A 13096-nucleotide genomic window follows, 5' to 3' on the forward strand; every position below is an offset into this window, starting at 1 on the left:
TGCACCACAAAGTAGGCACTGCGCTCGGTCCTGCTTTTTCCTATGGTCTTAATGGCATTGGACCTCCTCCTGTGAGGTAATTCGTGAAAAATGGGTAGTGGTCCTTGTCATGACCCTGACCCTTACATTTAAGACACCACACCTCTTCGCGCACTTCTGGGTGAGCTGTCCTGTCCTGTTTCAAACTTTGCATCTCAAGGCACAAGTTTTTCAATTGCGCATGGATCTATTGAACTCCCAGGTTAGGATCCTGTATTGGGGTCTCATGCAGCCTCATCGCGATCTCCAAGACCTCTGCCTAAGTTGCTAACCATTTTTGTGACAACACGTTCCTTAAATTCGGCATTAGCGATTCTACAAACCATTCATGGTGTTGTCCATCTGTCAAGGTCATATTAGCTTTGCGAATTGTACACTTTAGTCTCTGATCTAATTCCTAGGGGTTTTTCTTGGTAGCATCGTGATCTCCTTGAACCCAATGATTGATTGTGCCTCTGACTTCTGTGTGCTAAATTCTCTGTTCAGTACAATTTGGATATCCATGATCCCCACATTCAAATTGTCATTAGAATGCTTAATATACTAGTTCAGCGCGCGATCCTGCAGTGCGCTGACCAACGTCACTTTCTTTATGTTGTCATCTGCAACTCCCTTCTCTTCCCATATAGCTTTTATCACGAACCAAAACTGGTCTGAATCTTCATTTCATACTCCCTTGAAAACCGACAACTTTATCTCGGTTGCCATATTGACTCGTGGTGGTGGCAAAGGTGGTACAGGAGAAGATGGGGGTGAAAGCGGTGAAACTAGTGGTGGTGTGGGTGGGGGTGGTATGCACGGAATCATTTTCCTTATCAAATTGATCGCACTTCTTGGTGAGACCTTCACAAGCTCCTTCTCGTCCCCTCATGGAGGTGAAATCAAGGGGCTAGTTTCTAGTTCTCCACTACCTTCATTTCTGTAAATTCTCCCACTTCGCGTAGCCCCGAACATCAATGTATTCACATAATCCACTTTTCACACAGTAGAATTTTAATCCAAGTGTTTAGACACTTAACATACTTACCTCGCGGTCCTTTGAGGAAGCGCCGCTCTGCCTCACTATAGCTAACTGAAGTATCTACCGCGAACTCAGTAATGAATCCTCCTATAATTTGATCGAGTTAGTGATTAACAGTGCACATGATCTTATCCTCCAATTCTTCCAATCTGTGCACCAAATCTGGGGTCCACACAATAGCATTGTCGAGCTTGCACCTTCCTTGGCTATATGCTAACTTCACAATCTACTCGTACAACTCAGTAGGGAAAGATGCATAGAAAATTTCGTGGATCTTTGTGTACAGGTAGTAGTCTAACCACTCTTTTTTTGATAGTCATAGATTCTTATTCTCCTACACCACGAACTCATGAATTCTCCTGTCCAACCAACCTTCAATTTCTTTCTTAGTTGGATTCCAATGATACGACATTAGACATATCTATGTAGATTCTAGTCCTGGCAATGGAACCATTTGTTGGCTTGTTGGGGCTTGACCCAGGTTTAGAGTTAATTAGCTCAACAAGTCCCTGTACTATTGGTCATTTCGGCAATAGTCCGTGGAGCACGGACTGAGGTCTCACCCGAAGTAGTATGGGGGAATGTTGGAACCAGGTTTCCGCACCTTAAGATGTTCGAGGGGTTGATTTAGTCGAACTGTGAATACCTTTGTGCAGGTTACTTTGCGCATTTCCCTGGCCTACGAGGCCTTCGCGGCCTTGTTATATTTGTCTTCGCGCAGCCCTAACCAGGGGCTGTGGGGCTTTCATGCTGCTAGAGCAGCGATCTGCGCTAGTTCCCCACATCACGCCGTTGATCTTACCTATCTTTGTATAAAAATGAGTTATCTTTGCATAAGTAGATACCTGATATTATATTTACTTATTCAGCACACTCATATAAGTTTGCGCAGAAAATAAACAGTAAACTTGCAATTCATACCCAATATACTTCAATGCATAAATCAAGAAAAGATACAAAAAAATATTGTAAAACTTCTCTTTATTAATTCTTCGACCGGTTACAGACTCGACCTGCCCTGCACACTTAGTTGCAGGGGTCCGCACACTCAACTGCAGAATACTAGGCCTTTGCATACTCATCTGCAGAGCCTTCTCGTACTCTACGACCCAAAGACACGACTCTACACTTATACCCACTGCTTCGTCGATTTGATTTCCTTCTTTCATTGTTATCTCTTTTAAACTTAGAGCCTCACTCTATTTATACAATCCCATGATCTGCGGACCATGGGTAGATCTCTCAAACCGACAATACATTAAAAAAATGAGGGCTGACAACCCTCTGACTCATTTACCACCTTCACGCTCCGTGCCCACAAATTGCAGAGTCTTTACAATGGACATAGTCAAAACTTTGGCTTTAAGCCCCAAAACTTACCTTGGGGGGATCATTGACTTGTCTTCACAAATTATGTTGTAGGAGGACGACCAATGGCTTTGAAGCTAGAAGCTCAAGTAGGACCAAGTACAGGGCCTGTGCTATGGTGTGCTATCTGTCAAGTAGTTGGAAAACATGTGACAGACAATTTTCACTTGCTGCAAAAATTTGTACAGACACCGCAACAACTCTTCTGCAACTTTTGCAAATTGGTGGGTCATGACGAGCGTAACTGCCACATCTGTGAGTTAATGATGGATAAAAATGCCCTCATATCGAGTGTAGGTAGAAACTCAGCCTTTGGATCAAGGCTCTAGGGGAGCGCGAGGAGGATATCAGGGACACGAACGAGGCCAAGGTGGAGGAGGACCTGGTAGAGGTCGGGGACAAGTTATTTGTTACAATTGCGGAGTACCAAGACATTACATGTGAGAGTGTACGAACCCTACGTTCCTATCGTGTAAATACTGTACATAGTTTGACCATGCGATTGAAGACTACCCTATATTAATAGCTAAGATGCGGGAAAAGGAGACACAAGATTAGCAGCCTACGCAGAACCTGTAGATGATGAGGGTTGAACCCTGCGAAGAGGATCCTAATGTGAATATTGTGCTGTGAAGTGGAATGACAACTGACAAAGATAAAGGAATGTAGCCTGAAGAAAGTGAGTGGGTCCACAAAGCTCAAGAAAAGGAGTTTGGGTTTGATCTGGAGCGCGCGTGGGAAATGTTCATGGAAGCAAAGAAAAACTTCGCTAAGGCTTCTACCTTAGGAGTAAGGATAAGCTATCTAAAGAAATGGACCCCTTTATGATTACTACCTTCTTGGAGACCTGTATGAAGCTGTTCTGCAATAGCAAGTCTATGAAATGATTAAAGGATTTGATAAATAAGTGTGTTGGAAAAGAAAATGCTCCTGAGGGACTGCACGTAGTCAGGAAAATTGGAATCATAAAGCAAGAACCAGGCATGCGATGAGGCTCACTGCACAGATAGGAGAGTATGAGATGGATATGCAACTGTTTTCCCTAAATAGACGTGGGAGAGAATGGGGAGACCTACACTGCAGTGGTCTCCGATTCAATTGAGGATGGAAAATCAACAGAAGATTATCCCCATGGGAAGACTGCAGGGGGTAATAGTGGCTATTGAAGGCACGAGCGCATTGGCCAATTTTGAAATGATAGAGATTGTGGATGACAACAATCACTACCCCACGCTCCTTGGGATCGATTGGGCCACTAACATGAATGGGGTGATCAATTTGAAGAAGTGGATGATGTCATTTGAAAGGAAATCACTCTGCGTAGTAGTACCCTTGGACCCTACAGAAGGATTGTGTTATACTGAACTAGTCCGCGATTATGAAAGTGATGATGATTTGGACTAGATTTATAAGATAACCATGCAAGATGAAGATTGGGTGAATCTGATAGCTGATGTACGTATTGCATGGGACTACGAAAGTTCCTACACATCAGATTCAGACGAGGAGTTGGAACATTGGAAGAATCGATTACATGAAGTATCTATGCTGCGTTATAACATGATGACTAAATCACTGTGCTGTGTATCTTCGAAGGTATGACGTTTTCCTTATTATGATGGTTTAACTAATGTTGATAAATTTTTGGATGCATTTGAAAGGGAAGTGCCAGAGAAGCATCGCTTCCAAGCCTTGGACTTGGCACTACGCACTATGCCCACAAGATGGTGGGGTACACATAAGGATAGTTTTGATGACTAGTGCATGTACAAAAAGATGATGAGATTGCGGTTTGGTCACCCGAAAGTTTGATTAATAGAGAAATATGATGGAAGGAATGATCGGGTGATCACTTGGACAAATGCACTAAATCTTATGGAGTGGAGCCACAACCTGAGTGGGTGCATTTATTCTGTCATACTTTGGGTGTAATAACAATGAATTGGTACCAAGAAATAGAGCTCCACCATGGCATTGAAGAATGGGACGTTTTGCGATAGGGATTCTTTATTAAATTCAGTTTTGAGGATGGATTTGAATGTATTGATGTGGCATTGTAGGAGGTCAAGGAAACAATCTTCAGAATAATGCAGGATCCTTTGGATCTGATTCAACGAGATTGGACCACCCAGCTGTGACATGCGCTGGAGTGCTACAATGTGACCGCTAAAGAGGAAGACAAGGATCCAAGGAACATTAATAACCCAGATATGGAAGGTCACCGTGAAGTTTAGGGACCACAAATAGAGAATCCAAATATCACCGTGCCACTGAAGACTAGACAAGTGAACATTGGCATAGATTCGAAGTCGAAATTTACAAAGATTGGGGACTATTGGAATGATGCTTGCGTGCATGATCCTTTCCCAACACCATTCACAGAAAAAGTGATGAGCCTCATCATTGGGTAATTATATGGGCCTTAATTCACCTCCTGGCTTAAACAAACCAACTATTCTCACAACTTATTGCATACTTTTGATTATATTTTGTTTATGAGATGAGTTAGAGTTGGATATTTTGCTTTGTGGTATAATGTGCATTTAATGTAGGATTAAAGGATAAAAATAAGGAATTTTAGCAAAGACCTTGGTTAAAAGTCGAATGGTACAAGGGAGAGGAATCATAGGAGGGAAATCCTCCTCATTTACTACCCCTCCATTCGAATATTCCTCCATCATCTCAGAGTGCAACCAACCAAATCATGAGTACTAGAAGGCAGTCGAGCAAGTGGAAGTCAAAGCAACAATTTATCTATAGTTTGGGAGCCGAGCCTCCCTAATTTTAAGGTAGTCATTGGAGACTTTAGAAGTATAAGTAGAGAGGCCTAGGACCTCAGTAGGATTCAGAATTTTGATTGTAAAAATCTATTTTATTTTCGAGCTACAAGACTTGTGACAATTTTTGATGTAATCCATTGTTTTGATAATAAGAATGAGTTTTGTTTGGAGCCAGCATTGAGTTAACTCAGAGGGATGAAGCTCTTGGGTTAGGGCCCAACCCTAGTAGCTAAGGATCCTCTTTATTGTACATGTATGCTAGCATAGATTCATGGTTTAATTGATCATTTGCTTAAGTAGCTGCATTTCCATTACAATAGGGTAGAGTAGATTGGTTGTGTTTCAAATTTCTAGTTATCACATGAGCTTTGGAGTTTGTTGTCTTGATTCAATACTTGGTTCATTTCATCATTATCGTCTTCAATCATTCTCTTCCTACAATAGATCTCACTCGTATTCTCATTTCCTTCAGCATGAAATTATTAAGCGTGAGCCAGGAAAACACGTCTTGATCAAATTATGCCAGTAGATTTCCTTACCATTTGATCCACAACAAACCTGACCAATCACTATTCGATTCATGTCAATGCTTGACTTTATGTGGTCAAAATCTCCACCGTCAATCTGTTTAGCTTGGTCAATGACTATCGTGAATCCTTCCACCTACTTTATGCACTCCAAATCTCTGTCATCGATCTAACCCGCATGATCTGATGGCTATCACGCAATTGCTCGCGGATTCTTGCACGGCTGATATCCGCCTGAGAGCACGTGAGAAAAGTGGTTTTCGTGTGCTACATTTCATTCACTTAGGTTAATTATGCAAAATTTAGAAATACAACTTATAGCTTTGAGGGCACGCGAGAAATTTCTTACCGCTTATGGAACCCTACTCCATCATTCTGCACATTTTTTTACCCTTCTATTGCCACGTGACTTGATGTGATCCATCCATCTATTCACTTCATTTCCGTGATAAGGTATTTGCTGCTCATCTTCCAATTAGTCCTGTTTTTCCATCTCTTGAATTAACCTCCCGCGATAAGATCTCTGCCATTCATCTTCTAAATAGTCCTATTTGTCCATCTATTGACTTAACCTCTTGCGATAATATCTCCACCATTCATGTCCCGTTAACCTATTCGTTCATCTATTCACTAAACCCGCGATAAGATCTCCACCACTCATTTTTTGCTAATCCTATTCACCCATATATTCACTAAATCGCTTGCGATAAGATCTCCACCGCTCATCTTCCATTCATATTGTTCGTTGATCGATCCATCCGTCTATTCACATAATCCCCTACAATAAGATCTTCGCCGCTCATCTTCCATTCTTACTGTTTACTGATTGATCTAATGGTTCCTATGCACTTCTGCTTTGTTACGTCCTCCTTTCATTGATTTCGATCTTCCCTTTCTCTTCCGCTTGACTCCTTGCATGCTTGATTTTACCAAAACACCAAAAACACAAAAACAGACATAGTTTAGTTTCCTTGCTTTCACATTATTTTGGTTTATTGCTCTTTAATTATATAACTTAGATAACAAAAACATTAGGTTAGTGTTTATTTAACAATTTTGCTTAGTTTATCTATTTAAATTGTTAATTAGGATATGGTGTGATTTATCATTACATGTTTTCTTCATTACTGTAGTAGAGTAGCTCTCTTAGAATATATTTGCTCTTTTTCCATCAAAGAATCAAGCTTCTTCTGACTCTATAGAAGTCTGGCTTGGAACCCCTGGGGTCTCTGGCTAGATGAACAAGGGACAATAGGCATCATCTTCTCTTCTACTTGTGCATATAGAACTGTCACCTCCAAGTTTGTATGAACCCCAAGTTGATAAGTAAAGCTGGTAGCCCAGGAGTTGGAGCATCCTTGCTGTAATACTGACGGTCATCACGTTTTGGTGCTGTTGCGGGGGAGGTGTCAGAGTAGAATGTGATCCTTGCTATATTTTCTTCTATTGATAGTCTTAAAATTTCTTCCATTAGTTTATTTCTGCAAAATTAATCTAGTAGCTTCCTTTCTTTCATTTGTCATTTCTTTCTTTCCTTTCCATTCTGCAAGTAGGTTTTTCTGGCAGTAGTTTTCATTCAATCAACAATTTCATTTCTACAAAGTACTTTCTTTCTAAAAAAATCTTCCGAAAACCAACCCTAAAACATTTCCTTTCATGCCTCATAGGAGTAGGGACAATTTAGGGAAATTCTTGCCAAATACCCTCGGTGCATCCAACAACCAACGTTCTCTCTTCTTCGGTGGCTGTGAATTGGAGGAACCTTTAGGTGAGAAACTTGACATATTTGAAGAACCTATAGGGGAAGAAGAAGAAGAGGAACCCATTCCTACTGAACCAATGATTGAAAACCAAAATGATAGAGGGAATAGAAAGAGAATTGAGAGTGCATTCCCCATCAGGAAAACCAATGGGGACACTAAGATGAAGAATATAAGCCCCTTTGCTCTACCCCAATTCCATGACCTGACCACAAAGGACCCTGACACTATCCTATTTGAGTTTGCTATTATATGCCAAACATATAACTATACAGATGATGAGAAAAAGTTAAAATTATTTCCATCTACCCTCAAGGATGCAACATTGCACTGGTTCATGGGTTTACCTGGAGATAGCATGACAACTTGGGCTCAGATGCAGCAGGATTTTAACAAAAAATATAGGGACTAATGTAGGTCAAATGATACTAAAGAAGAGATTTTCAGGATGACCATGGGCTAGGATGAATCCTTAGAAGACTACAAAGAAATATTCTAGCTGAGTAAAAAGGGCCTGGTTCACACTTGACCCTGAGTCACTAAAGCTGGTCCTGCTTAGAGGAGTGAGGGAAGATCTTCTAGATACCTTACATCTGTTAGTAGGAGGATATATCTACCAATTACCCTATGAGGATATCAAGGTTGTCTTTAGAAACCATTCTAGGGTAGCCAGGAAGAAGGTTAGGAGTAGTCAACATATGGCCAGTACATCATCCTCCAACTCATCCATCAAGGGTGAAATTGGAAATATGCTGGAAGATTTCAAAAGTGGGATGCTGCAAACCCTTGCCTTGCAATTGGACATGATGAATATCAAAAGGAATCAAGAGGAAGCAGAGAGAGCCTTGGCCATCTTTTGTCCTAGATGCACCAAGAGGCATCCTAGGAATGAATTTCCATTGAACTGCATTGAGATTTGCTCGGTTTATGAAGAAAACCACTCCATAGACAAGTGACCTTCTTTACCCGGACTCAAAGTTGTATATCAAGGAGCTGAAGGGGTCACTGAGCAACGTTGCTACATCAACCAAAGGAGACCTCCTGGGCCTAGACCATACTAGCAGGGCATGCAAGGGTCATCCCATGCATATTACAACCCCAACCAAACCACAACTATACCTTCTTGGGGACCCCTTTCTCATCCTTCCTGGTCTACACCCCCTCCTTGGTCCTATGCATCTCAGTATCATTCCTAGACAGCCAGCCAGTCATTTAAACCTTACATGCCACCAAAACCTCAGTGGAATACCCCACACCAAGGGTGGAGGCCCCAACACAACAATGCACTAGCTATATTGCCTCCACCACCTGCCCAACTACAACTCCTACTCTTTGCTCCACCCAAGCAACCCCAGATGCCTGCCCAGTGAAATCCGAACCCAAACAATAGGTAGGATCAAAAAGTATATAGTGGAGAGACATCATGCCTAGATTATGCTATAGAAATCTAGGAGATCAACCTAGGATCTGGGAGAATTCTCCCAGATAACCAACCTTCCTCTCAACCTAGGGAGGTTGAGGAAGAAAGAGAGGAAAGTAACCTTAAATTAAATCCGCCCTTTCCTGAGAGATTATCCCTACCAATCCAACCTACCCGAGAAGAAACTGAACTTCTGGGATAATTGAAAAATCTATGTGTGAGGATCCCCCTTCTCCAGGCAATAAAAGATGTTCCCATTTACAATAAACTGATTAAGGAGAAGTTCTTCAAACATCCAAGAAGAATAGAAAGGGATGCCCCTACCATTAATCTCATTGGGTAGCTATCTGACTTAATGGTGGGGCAGGTAATATGTCCAAAATATTTGGACCCTGGAAGCCCTATAGTAGATGTGCACATCAATGGCACCATTGTCCCACACATTTTGATTGATCTTGGGGCTACCATTAATGTGATGACCAAGGACACCATGCTCAAGCTCAACCTCCAAGGGTCATTGAGGAAGACCACAACAGTTTTGCAACTTGCAGATCATTCCACAGTCATCCTTGAGGGAATTGTGGAGGATGTGATGGTCTCCATTGACTCCTGGGAGTACCCTGCAGATTTTCTAGTTCTCCAGCCTAAGGCTAAGCTTACTGGTTACCCTCTCATCCTTGGGAGGCCATGGTTGGCCACAACTGATTCTTACATTAGCTGCAGAGCTGGGAATATGATCATCAAGAATGGGCGTATGTCCAAACAATTAGTCCTATACCCTCCTGCTCAACATTTTCTAGAGCATGATTTACCTTTATGGTTGGAGGAGTAGGAAGAAGATGAGGTTTATTCCACCCAACTTTATGCTTTGGAAGCAACCATAGGAGGAGGACAAAAAGATGTTGATGACTTAATTGAACACCTACTCCAAAGTCCAACTCCTAGTTTGTTACCATTAGAAGAAGAAGTAAAGGAAACCCATAACAATCATCCAATTAACTTATTCTTGGCCAATTCCAACCTAATCCATGTCAAAACTGTATAATTTGTCCCAAAGAAAACTTTGAAAATTAATCCATCTCTTTCTACTCTTGAAGAGGAAAAGCTATGCAACATATTGAGAGAAAACCTAGAAGCCTTCGCTTGGAGTTATAAGGAAATGAAGGGAGTACACCCCTTAGTGTGTACTCACCACATATACATCAAAGAAGGTTGCAAGCCAGTTTGGCAACCACAAAGGTGGATGAATCTAGCTCTTAAAGATATAGTCAAAGAAGAACTGCAAAAACTACTAGATGCAGGATTCATTAACCCTATCTTTGATAATGAGTGGGTCTCTCCTTTAGTGTTAGTTCCCAGGAAAAATGGTAAGTGTAGGATTTGTATAGATTACAGGGAGTTGAACAAAGCCACAAAGAAGGATCATTTTCGCCTACCCTTCATTGACCAAGTGTTAGATGGCTTGGTAGGGAAGAATTGTTTCTCTTTTCTAGATGGATTCAATGGGTACATGTTGTGGGGAAAAGTATCCGATGCGGATGACCCTATCCCTACTCTAAAGGTGACAGTCTTTGGCAACAACTGAAAGTAAAGTTTTGATGATTTCCTTTATGAAAGTACAGAGAGAATGAAGAAAGATTAACCAACCTGGTGTCTTTCGCTTAGTCGATCCTTGTCCTCTCTCTTTGTCTCTTGTTCCCAGCTCCTTGCTCTCTTTGCCGGTCCAGCTACACACAGATCCTGCACAAACAAGAGAGGAAACTACAAGATACAAGTACTCATAACTGATGCATGGATTAGAGTGAATCAAATATACATGTAAATACAATACATCAATGTAATACAAGTATATAGGAGAACATGCAAAACTTTATTGATAGAAGTAACAGGGTTCTGAGAAGGTTACAACCAATGATGGCTCCAATCCAGCAGCACCTCCCCAGCAGCAAGAACTCTCCTCTTCACCTCTAGTAAAACAATCACCCAATAGCTCTAACTGTAAACCAACAGCACCTCCTTGCTTTACACAAAATTCCAGCCTCCTTAGACCTCATAGAAGAGCTCTATATATAGGAGAGAAGAAGAGAGGATGAGTCAGCTTGAGACTGACATGAAGCTACCTTGTGTCCTCTCCCTCTTCAGTTAATCTTCAGTTCTTGAGTCCACTTGGAGATCCTTGCTTACACATGGTGATCAAGTACCTCTTACTCATCACAGGGCGAATCTCATGAACCAAGTGTCAGTTTGGAAGCTTCCTGGGCAGTTGACACCTTGCAGAATGACTGTGCCACTTGGCCAATCTCCCCCAGCGCAGGTAGCCTTCATTAGATTTGACTTCCAGTGCAGGTACAAGGAGGAGCAGTTGCATTCCAGCGCAGATGCTCAGTGGAGCAGCTGACATGATCCAAAATAAGCCTGTTTTGAAGTGTTTTCAGGTGGAGAACTGATTGGAAGTGCTGTTGTTTGATGACCTTGTTCTTTTAGGGGTAAGAACAACATGTTTAGGGACTGAGGATCCCTGTAATTATTGACATTTCATGCTCCATGTCGCGAGGCACAAAAATGTCTATAACAGTTGCCCCCTAAAGTATGAGGCCATTTATCGGGTGAAATGCTTTATCTAGAGGGTCCGAAGTTCATTCCAGTGCTGAGGAGGCGCCCTGTAATACAATACAATACAATACATTATTTTTCATTCTATTTTCATGATCTAGCTGAGGCGGGCATTCCCATGCTCAACTTTTATAAATACATTTTGGTACATATGACAGACGATCGTCTGAAGGTAGACTGATAATTTTCTGCTGAAATTATCATCCTTTGAGTAGGATGATCATCTGCTGCAATGATGTACATGACAAATGTTTTTATATTTCCTGAATATATATCGCAGCCCGGATGGATGAAACTAGATCCGGGGTCTTCAAACTCGTTCGATCTTCACTCTAAGTACAAGTCGATCCATGTGAGAATTTCGCTGAAGTCGAACATGGAAAGACATCGCTTGATTACCGGTCAATGATGAAAACCGTTAACAAGCGCGAGAGGAATCACTGATAATGATAATGACCCTCAAGGTACTGCAGTACAATTCACATGGCGTGAATAAAGGACTTGGCGTCGAACGCCATGCAAAATCTTCTGGTCGAAGGTCATTGATGTATACCTGTCGCCGGAAGTGAGAAACTTGCCATTGAGGCATGCAAGCTTCAAAGTACTGATGGGGTTGTTCCTAGATCAACTTCTTGGATAATGAGCTGAAGTCGACAAGAAGCGATCCGTCAAAGGAGGGCCTTAATGAATCCCACATCAATGACACGGAACGGAGCTAATGATTTTAGTGGAGGTGAAAACAAACTGTGACATATGATTCAGGGTGGCGATCATGAATGGATGAAGGATAATGTATGGTAGTGGATGGGACACGGTTGACACTTTCAGAATGACCCCTCTTGAACATATAACGACACTGATGCAATGGATCGGTAGCATTACCCCAAATGTGGATGGTTTGGCGAGGACCATGGTGATGAGACCGGTGAATGAAACAACCCAACCCGATGTGGTACGGAGGAAAAGTGTCATGTTCAAGAGTGACTTGCTACCATTAAACTTTGATGTTCTCCCAATTTTTCCCCAGTCATTTCTGACCAGTACCTCTTTATTTTTGTCAAGCTTGAGGAGGATAACATATGCTTGTTCTATAACCTGCCCTTCGGGCAAGCCTATTGCTATGATTTAACGAGCTTAGCGATAGGGAAACTCGTTCTCGTCTAAAGACAAGTTTGTCGCTATTTAATCATTTTAACGAGTCTAACGACAAGGAAAACTCGGTCCTTTTCATTTTTAGAGAGTCTGAAAAGGTACGAAAAGTTAACTCCAAAATTTCTTTTTCGTCATCTAATCCCTTAAGTCCGAAAAAGTTTAAAACAATACAGAAGGGATGAATTTTCGGTTGCTTTAACGAGCCGAACAAACAAGCGCTCGATCTTTTTGTGCAATAATCCTTCAGGTCCAAAAAGATTAAAATTTAGAGGAGGGATAGCTTTCCGGTCGCTTTAACGAGCTGGAAGGCCAAAACTCGGCAAACTTTTCATATTTTACGAGTCAGTGAAAAGAGCTTAAAGAAGACTCGTCTTTTGAGGAACGAGTGATGAACAGGGATAGCAGCAGATTCCAGG

The sequence above is a fragment of the Pinus tabuliformis genome, chromosome 7, assembly GCF_031772625.1.
Source record: "Pinus tabuliformis cultivar Carrire ecotype Pingquan chromosome 7, CPIR1, whole genome shotgun sequence".
Taxonomy (NCBI): Eukaryota; Viridiplantae; Streptophyta; class Pinopsida; order Pinales; family Pinaceae; genus Pinus; species Pinus tabuliformis.